We start from the raw sequence: 9,371 nt of genomic DNA, 5'->3' as shown, positions 1-9,371 counted from the left end.
TATATATATATATATATATATAGAGAGAGAGAGAGAGAGAGAGAGAGAGAGAGAGAGAGAGAGAGATCTTAAAATACCTCGAATTGGTGAATTTCATGCTGATGTTCAGATATGACGATGGCATAATCAATAAACCTTATATTTTGACAGCTGCCCGGCCTAGCACGCGTCGGCAGTAAGCTTCACTTTATCAGTCATCTAGAGAATTTTATCATCTGGCGCTTCTTATTAGATGAATCAGGTCCTCGAAATAGCCAGTGGTGCTTTATTTGGCTTTTGCGTGAAGTTATTTCCAGGAATTTAGTTGTTTTACCCCGTCTCTTGACTCTCTCTTTTAATATCGGTTTGATGCTCGTTATCGGAATCATTAGGTAAATATTTTGTTCCGTGTTGCAGATTATGCTTGTTAAGCATATTTATAGCTAAAGACAGCGCATTTTATTTTCAGAGAGAGAGAGAGAGAGAGAGAGAGAGAGAGAGAGAGAGAGAGAGAGAGAGAGAGAGAGAGAGAGAGAGAGAGATATTCTTATGACATGGATTTGATGTGTGTTTGTGTGTAAGGGTTCATCCATACTGCTGTGAAATGTCATAAATACATGTTGGCAACTTATTCCTCACACATCACGAACAGGTTGAATACAAGTTAACGACTTGCTAGTGCTTCTTACATTTGTCCAGCATAGAGAGAGAGAGAGAGAGAGAGAGAGAGAGAGAGAGAGAGAGAGAGAGAGAATATATAAGTACCTGTAACCTTTTTTTTTTATTAAGTCTCCGTTTACGGAGAGAGAGAGAGAGAGAGAGAGAGAGAGAGAGAGAGAGAGAGAGAGAGAGAGAGAGAGAGAGAGACTATATAAGATACCTGTAACCTGTTTTTTTTTTATTAAATCACTTCAGTATATCCTCAGAAGACAATTAACTTCATATCGGTGATTTCGTCATTGTGACACCTCTTACCGTTATTGCATTAAACAAACCCCTTGGTCTATTCTTTCGCAAAAGCCATTTTTATTACTTTTCCGTTGTTGTGTAACACTAAACCTTGCCATCATATGGTAACGGGCTCTACTTTTGACTGCGTGTGTTTATTCTAATGATATGTCAGTTATAGATCTCATCATGCGAAAATTTCAGAATATCATTAATTGCTGAACTTTTTTCCCCCAAATATCACTTGGTCAAAGGATATACTGTGACCCTGAATGATTATTGTTAGTATTGGTTCTCGGAATCATCTTTCACATTTAAATGTGTAGTTTAAGTATTACAGAGAATTGTAAATATTACTGTACTTTATGAATACTGTATTTGAATATTTGATCTGGGGAAACTTGTTCAAGCGCTCGATAATGAAGATCCCTAAGATAATAGCGTCAGAAATAGCGCAAAGAGAACTTAAAAGAACGTCGTTAAAGTTGAATTCCTGGCTGAAAGAGAGAGTAAACGATTGAAAGTGCTCATTAGAAAAGAAAAGAGAAAGTAAAGTGCAGTTTGATATAACTCGACTTCCCACCGAATGCAGATTCAAGATATGGTGGTAAAAGGCAGAATCTTGTTCACGAGTGGCAGGCGTAGTGAAATAGGGTATGCGTCGAACTAAGATTTATTTCAAAGATTCAGATTCTGAGATAAAATTCTGTAAGAGAAGAGCATGGTATATTTTTATCGATGTACGTAGTGCATTACATGTCTTAATGTCTGCTTTTTTGTTTTAGAATTTTTAAATAAATCTATATAGTTGCGCTGGAATGTGAAATCTTATTCTTGTGTCAGTCCCGTAGGCAAATTCCTGAGACGTATGCTAGTATTGCATCAGCCCCGTGTTTTTTTTTTTTTTTCGTTTTTTTTTTTGCCATGCCCCTAGGTTAGGTTAGGTTAATTTCAAAATCTCGAGTAATTTTGGCGTGGGAAACATAATGATATTGTTTTCAAGAAAATTCTGTGGTCAGTTTTGAAGATATGGCGACCCGCTTTTTTCAGGGAAAGGTCCCAGTACTCAGTTACATCTCGGGAAAATGCGTCCCACAGGTATTGTTTGGGAAAGTTTTCATTAACTAGCATTTCGTATGGAGGAAGATTTTTCTATATATAAATAACCCTTCTAAATAATCTCTTAAAATAAGTCTGCTTTCTACGTGATGCTTTGTGAATGTATTGTCTCCCGAATGATGGTTTTCATAACATTAAAACACTGTATTAATTCTTTGTGTATTTGCCTTCTCTACCAGTCTTGGTGTTACATGCAAAGCCTAGCTAATTTCTTTCCCTTTGTGTGAAGTAATCAAAATGCCCGTCCTGTGAATAAGCTGCTTAGTTACTGACTTTTCATCAAGCCGTACTTTCTATGATGTGAAGTATATTTTTTATTAGTGAAAACCAAGTTGTTTTTAGTTTTCTGAGAAGGAAACTTTTGCGCCGGCTTTATCTGTCCGTCCGCACTTTTTGTTGTCCGCACTTTTTCTGTCCGCCCTCAGATCTTAAAACTACTGAGGCTAGAGGCTGCAAATTGGTATGTTAATCATCCGACCTCCAATCATCAAACATAGCAAATTGCAGCCCTCTAGCCTTAGTAGTTTTTATTTTAAGGTTAAAGTTAGCCATAAATGTGTTTCTGGCAACGATATAGGACAGGCCACCACCGACCCGTGGTTAAAGTTTCATGGGCTGCGGCTCATAAAGCATTATACCGAGACCACCGAATGATAGATCTGTTTTCGGTGGCCTTGATTATACGCTGTAGCGACTGTACAGACTCGACTGCGCCGGAGAAACTTCGGCGCATTTTTCACTTGTTTATTTGTGAAAACCAAATTTTGTTCTTATTATTATGCACAAACCGTCGAAGTTTACAGAAAAAGAGAAAGGAACTGGAGTTTTAAAAAGGGAAAACAACAAGTAAACGGAGAAATACCAAAATGTGCTTACCCTTTTTACCAGTATGCGCGTGTTTGTTTGAATGTACGTTATCAAAATATCTGAAAAACTCACGAGCGGCCTTTGATGAGCCTTGCCGCTGGCTTTAAATAGCTCCAGAATTAGTTACGTACATTTTTATTTATATTTTATCTTCACTAAAACAGTGTTAATGTATTTCGCACTGGGTTAAATCGTTCTAGAAATAGTTACGTACATTTTTATTTATATTTCACCTCCACTAAAAACAGCATTAAGATATTTCGTTATGACGATAAGTTCGCCATCTTTTTTTAACAAAATATTTGCGATAGATGTTTTTCCCGCGATCGTCATATACACAAGTGTTTGTCGTAATGTCGCGTCATTTCCTTTCTCTCTCTCTCTCTCTCTCTCTCTCTCTCTCTCTCTCTCTCTCTCTCTCTCTCTCTCTCTCGATAATTGGCGTTGATTTTCTTCTGCAAAAGATTTGTGGGTCGTCCGGAAATGATAGAAAAGGTTTATCGTAGGTGAAAAGAAATAATTGATTGTTTTGCTCTAAGACAAGAGGGGTGTTAAATATTATTATTATTATTATTATTATTATTATTATTATTATTACCGTCTTCTTAGTCGTCGACAAAGACGATAATAATAATAATAATAATAATAATAATAATAATAATAATAATAATAATAATAATAATAATAATTTACCATCAACATCATTATATTTATCATCATCCAGTTTTCTCCTCATTTCTTCCATTTCTCCCTCTACGTTGTTAACCCCCCTCTTTCACCTGCTTCTTCCTGAACCCAATATTCTTTTATTATTTTCCTTTCAGGTTTCTCCTCAGATGCTTTCATTCTGCACTCATGTCTGCTCATTAAAGTGGATATAATGACTGAAAACATCTCCTGTTTCAGCGAATTATTGGAAAACCTTTTTTAGAACCCTGTTGTTCCGATAAAGCAATAAGGCCCCGGTCGCCTTTCATTTTTGTCAAATGATTTCAGCTTATCCAATTATTATTATTTTCGAGTATATAATTATATGTATTATATATGTGTGTATGTATGTATATATATAATATAAATATGCATACACACATACATATATATGTATATGTACACACACAGACATTAAGCTACAAATGTTGTTTAATATCTAATTGTCTGTACTTCGGGAATATCACTAATAGAGCGAATTGGATGTTAAACATTAGTAGCTTAATGTATTTTTGTATATAAGATGCCACGGTGATGTTATATATATATATATATATATATATATATATATGTAACATATATGATGCATTTACCATTAGACAGTGTAGCTTCAAAATGATCAGCAAACTGCTTGAGAAGTCAAGGAAAGATGAAATCAGCCTCCCAGACTTTTCTTGTCATCAGAAATTTCACAACTCTCATTCCAAGGACATCATAGAAAAAGTCTTACTTGTCAGTAAAAGGCAGAATGACAAGAACAGCTGCAATAGAACCGTGTCAGGAAATTGACGAGCCAAAGCGAGTGGCTTCGTTTCATGAAATTCCTGTGTATACGTGTCTGGTATTATTGAATATACTACTATCGATCTTCCACATGAATCTATGTTGACAGGGAGCTTGCTGTCACCTATAAGACCTCCTCCCTTGCTCTAGTTAGTTTTCCGTAAAAGAAAACTATTGTGCCGGCTTTGTCTTGCCGTCCGCACTTTATTCTGTCCGCATTTTTTCCTGTCCGCACTTTTTCTGTCCCTCAGGTCTTAAAAACTACTGAGGGTAGAGGGCTGCAAATTGGTATGTTGATCATCCACCCTCCAAACATGAAACACGCCAAATTGCAGCCCTCTAGCCTCAGAAGTTTTTATTTTATTTAAGGTTAAAGTTAGCCTTAATCGCGCTTCTGACAACGATATAGGATAGGCCACCACTGGGCCGTGGTTCAAGTTCATGGGCATGGGCATTATACCGAGACCACCGAAAGATAGATCTATTTTCGGTGGCCTTGATTATGCGCTGTAGCGGCTGTACAGAAAACTCGATTGCTCCGAAGAAACTTCGGCGCACTTTTTACTTGTTAACAATCGTTCCCCGTTCTGTAGAGCATCCACGTTCTGCTCTGGTCCTTCAGTGCCATTCTGTTCATTTAAAAAGGTTATTCATTCATATACTAAGAACAGTGTTCCCGTCAAGAGCTTTCAAAGTTGTCTGTGGGCTTTGGGAAGATTGTAAAGCTACTTTAAACGCCGTAACACCACCCTGTTTGTCCCGACTTGGTTCGTACTTGTTTAAAACAATTTCATATTTAATTTCTTATTGTTAGTTTCTTTTAATTTTATTGTAAAATTCCTCTTTGTTATTTCTTTTAGTTAACTTCCGAGTATTCTTTCTAGTGGAGTCTTGCTTTATCCTACAATGTGACCTGAATAGTATCAAATGTAATTATTAGTGACCTGAATAATATCAAATGTAATTATTAGTGACCTGAATAGTATCAAATGTAATTACAACTTTAGAATTATATATTTTGTAACGTATGCAGTATATCAATTTTATTCGTTAGCATATCTGTCTCTGTATGTGTCTGTCAGTATGTGTCTGCCTGTGTCTGTCTGTCTGTACGTGTATGTCTGTTTGTCTGTGCCTGTCTGTCGGCGTCAGTAACCTGTATAGGTGTTGTGACGCCAGTTGTGATAACCATAAATCAAATGGCTGTCTTTATCTGTCTCTCTCTATCTGACTGTCTATCTGCCTGTCTATGTCTGTCTGTCCGACTGTCTGTCTGTCTATCTGTATGTCTGTTTATCTGCACGTGTTTGTCTGTCTGTCTGTCTGTCTATGTCTGTCTGTCTGTCCGACTGTCTGTCTGTCTGTCTGTCTGTCTGTCTGTCTGTCTGTCTGTCTATGTCTGTCTATCTGTATGTCTGTTTATCTGCACGTGTCTGTCTGTCTGTCTGTCTGTCTATGTCTGTCTGTCTGTCTGTCTGTCTGTCTGTCTGTCTGTCTGTCTGTCTGTCTATGTCTGTTTATCTGCACGTGTCTGTCTGTCTGTCTGTCTGTCTATGTCTGTCTATCTGTCTGTCTGTTTATCTGCACGTGTCTGTCTGTCTGTCTGTCTGTCTGTCCGACTGTCTGTCTGTCTGTCTGTCTGTCTATGACAGTCTATCTGTATGTCTGTTTATCTGCACGTGTCTGTCTGTCTGTCTATGTCTGTCTGTCTGTCTGACTGTCTGTCTGTCCGACTGTCTGTCTGTCTGTCTATGTCTGTCTATCTGTATGTCTGTTTATCTGCACGTGTATGTCTGTCTGTCTGTCTGTCTATGTCTGTCTATCTGTATGTCTATTTATCTGCACGTGTTTGTCTGTCTGTCTGTCTCTGTCTATGTCTGTCTGTCTGTCTGTCTGTCTATGTCTGTCTATCTGTATGTCTGTTTATCTGCACGTGTCTGTCTGTCTGTGTCTGTCTGTCTATGTCTGTCTATCTGTATGTCTGTTTATCTGCACGTGTCTGTCTGTCTGTTTATCTGTACTTTCTGTCTAACTGTCTGTCTGTCTGTCTATCTGTATGTCTGTTTATCTGCACGTGTCTGTTTGTCTGTCTATCTGTCTGACTGTCTATCTGTCTGTCTGTCTGTCAGTCTTGGCTGCCTGTCTATCTCTATCCGTCGGTCTGCCTGCCTGCCTGTACGCATTAAACTCCTCCACATCAACATAATCGGAGCGCATTCCTCTCCATCAAGCATAGATACGTCCACGCTGGAGAATCTTCCCTCCGTTTGTGACGTAAATAGCGCAGACGACGATTTCCCCGAATGGCGCTCACGTTGATTGGATGCGTTGAGAGGAGGGGGAGGGGGAGAGGAGGGCAGCAGCTCTCGTCTTTTTTTTTTTTTTTTGCCCTCAAGAAAGAGCAGAGAGAGAGATCAAGTCATAAGGAAATGATCGCTGGACCTCGGGATGATTCTTGTGTGTTATTTTGATGTGTTCATGTATGTATGTATGTGTATATATATATATATATATATATATATATATATATATATATATATATATATATATATATATATATATATATATATATATATATATATATATATATATATATATATATATATATATATATATATATATATATATGTATATATTTATATTTATATATATATATATATATATATATATATATATATATATATATAGTATATACTATAATATATATGTATATATTTATATATATTTATATATGTCATACTTATATATACATTTATATATATATATATACAGTATATATATATATATATATATATATATATATATATATATATATATATATATATATATATATATATATATATATAAAATATATATATATATATATATATATATATATATATATATATATATATATTATATATATAAAATTATAAAATTTATCTCTACTGAAACTGTTCAGGCTTTCAGTCGATAGCAGTTTTATTTGGATTCAGATATTATGCAAACACAACTTCTGCATCATGTCGCTCGTTTTGTAACACATTGTATCGGTCAGTATAACAACCAGTTACTCTCAACCAATTACTCTCCTGCTCCGGCATACAACAGAACACTCACCACCGAACTGTCTGTAAAAACATTAATGATTATAATCGCTTTCGCCAGAGACTTGTGTGTGGAGTAAATTATTGATCGTATCACCCTGGGAACAACGAATGAATTTCGATTTAGTAATTTTGGAGATTTGAATCTTACTAAAAAGTGCTTTTATAAGTGTACAAATTCGGATATCTTAGACTTTGTTGAACGACGGAGAATTTTCATGTCAACTCAAAAGGAAAATTTACAATTTGCGAGCAGTTCTGTAAGTTACTTTCTCAACGAGATTGATGTAAAATAATGGTTATCTCTAGAAAACCTTATTTTCACAATTTAATATGGGTACTTGTATTTTGCTGTACATTTAAGTGAATGTTTTATCAGTAATTATTCAGAACATGATATGAATCTTATCGTCCCGTGTTTTATCAGAACGGAAATGGGATATTATCTTTTTGTAATATTCGTATTCGAATATTATTCACAAGTGCTAAACAGTGTAATAAATATTTCCGACCCTAGAGAAAAAATTTGCCTGATACTCATCGCAACAGATCTAAACTACATCGCCCTGGAGAGAGAGAGAGAGAGAGAGAGAGAGAGAGAGAGAGAGAGAGAGAGAGATGGCAATTAACATGCAGAGTATTTTTCATAAAGGACTTGCGAGGTTTTTCGATAAATCGGCGACCGAATCGTTTTGAAATGATACATAGTCGATATGTTGAAACAAACAAGGAGACCCTTTTTTTCTAATATATTTATAGAGTTTTATTCAATGGATGGAAATTCGCATTCAATTTACAAGGATTAACTGGAGAAAAACGCTCGACCCATATGTAAGGATGATGCTGTAATACTGTAATATTTAGAGTATCCTCATTTTATTACCGTTTTTAGTTTTCTGTAAAAGAAAACTATTGTGTCGGCTTGGTCTGTCTGTCCGCACTTTATTCTGTCTGCACTTTTTCTGTCCACCCTCAGATCTTAAAAACTACTGAGGCTAGAGGGCTGCAAATTGGTATTTTAATCACCCACCCTCCAATCATCAAACATACCAAATTGCAGCCCTCTAGCCTCAGAAGTTTTTATTTTATTTAAGGTTAAATTTAGCCATAATCGTGCGTCTGGCAAAGATATAGGATAGTCCACCACCGGGTCGTAGGTAAAGTTGCATGGTCGCGGCTCATACAGCATTATACTGAGACCACCGAAAGATAGATTTGTTTTCGGTGGCCTTGATTATATGCTTAGCGGCTATACAGAAAACTCGATTGCTCCGAAGAAACTTCGGCTCATTTTTTACTTGTTATTGCATAAAATTAAATCCTTCATGGACTAACTAGTAGTTGGAGCAGCAGCAGTAGTACATTTGTCGGATGAAATGTAGTTTAATTAGTTTAAGTGACATTCAAGAAACCGTACACCTAGAATATATGAAGGTACGCATTGCACCTGCGCACAATTATACTATGCACATACACGTGCGATATCATCTAAATATAGTTTTTTACATCTGCAATGTAACACGGACCTAATTTTCAAACTACACGACGCATAACATTTTCGACAGTAATAGTATCCAAAAATAAGACTTATGATGAGAAACAAATCGTTATATCTATTATTATAGAAATAATAGTAGTCAAGTCGACATCATGAAACTGTTTATTTGAAATTATGTATTTTTATTTTTTAAATCTTACGTAGAACCAGTCACACGCACGCCAGCAATCAATCACGTCGTATTTAGGATTAAATTTGTGAATTATTGCATTTCGATTTACAGAAATATCCACGCTAAAATTGTCTTCACGCGCATGCGCGCTCAGGTAACCACCGCCTCGGCCTCGCATGCTGAAGCTCGGTATAGTAATTTAAACGGCAAT

The sequence above is a fragment of the Macrobrachium rosenbergii genome, chromosome 47, assembly GCF_040412425.1.
Source record: "Macrobrachium rosenbergii isolate ZJJX-2024 chromosome 47, ASM4041242v1, whole genome shotgun sequence".
Taxonomy (NCBI): domain Eukaryota; kingdom Metazoa; phylum Arthropoda; class Malacostraca; order Decapoda; family Palaemonidae; genus Macrobrachium; species Macrobrachium rosenbergii.
Note: the sequence above shows the minus strand (reverse complement) of the source record.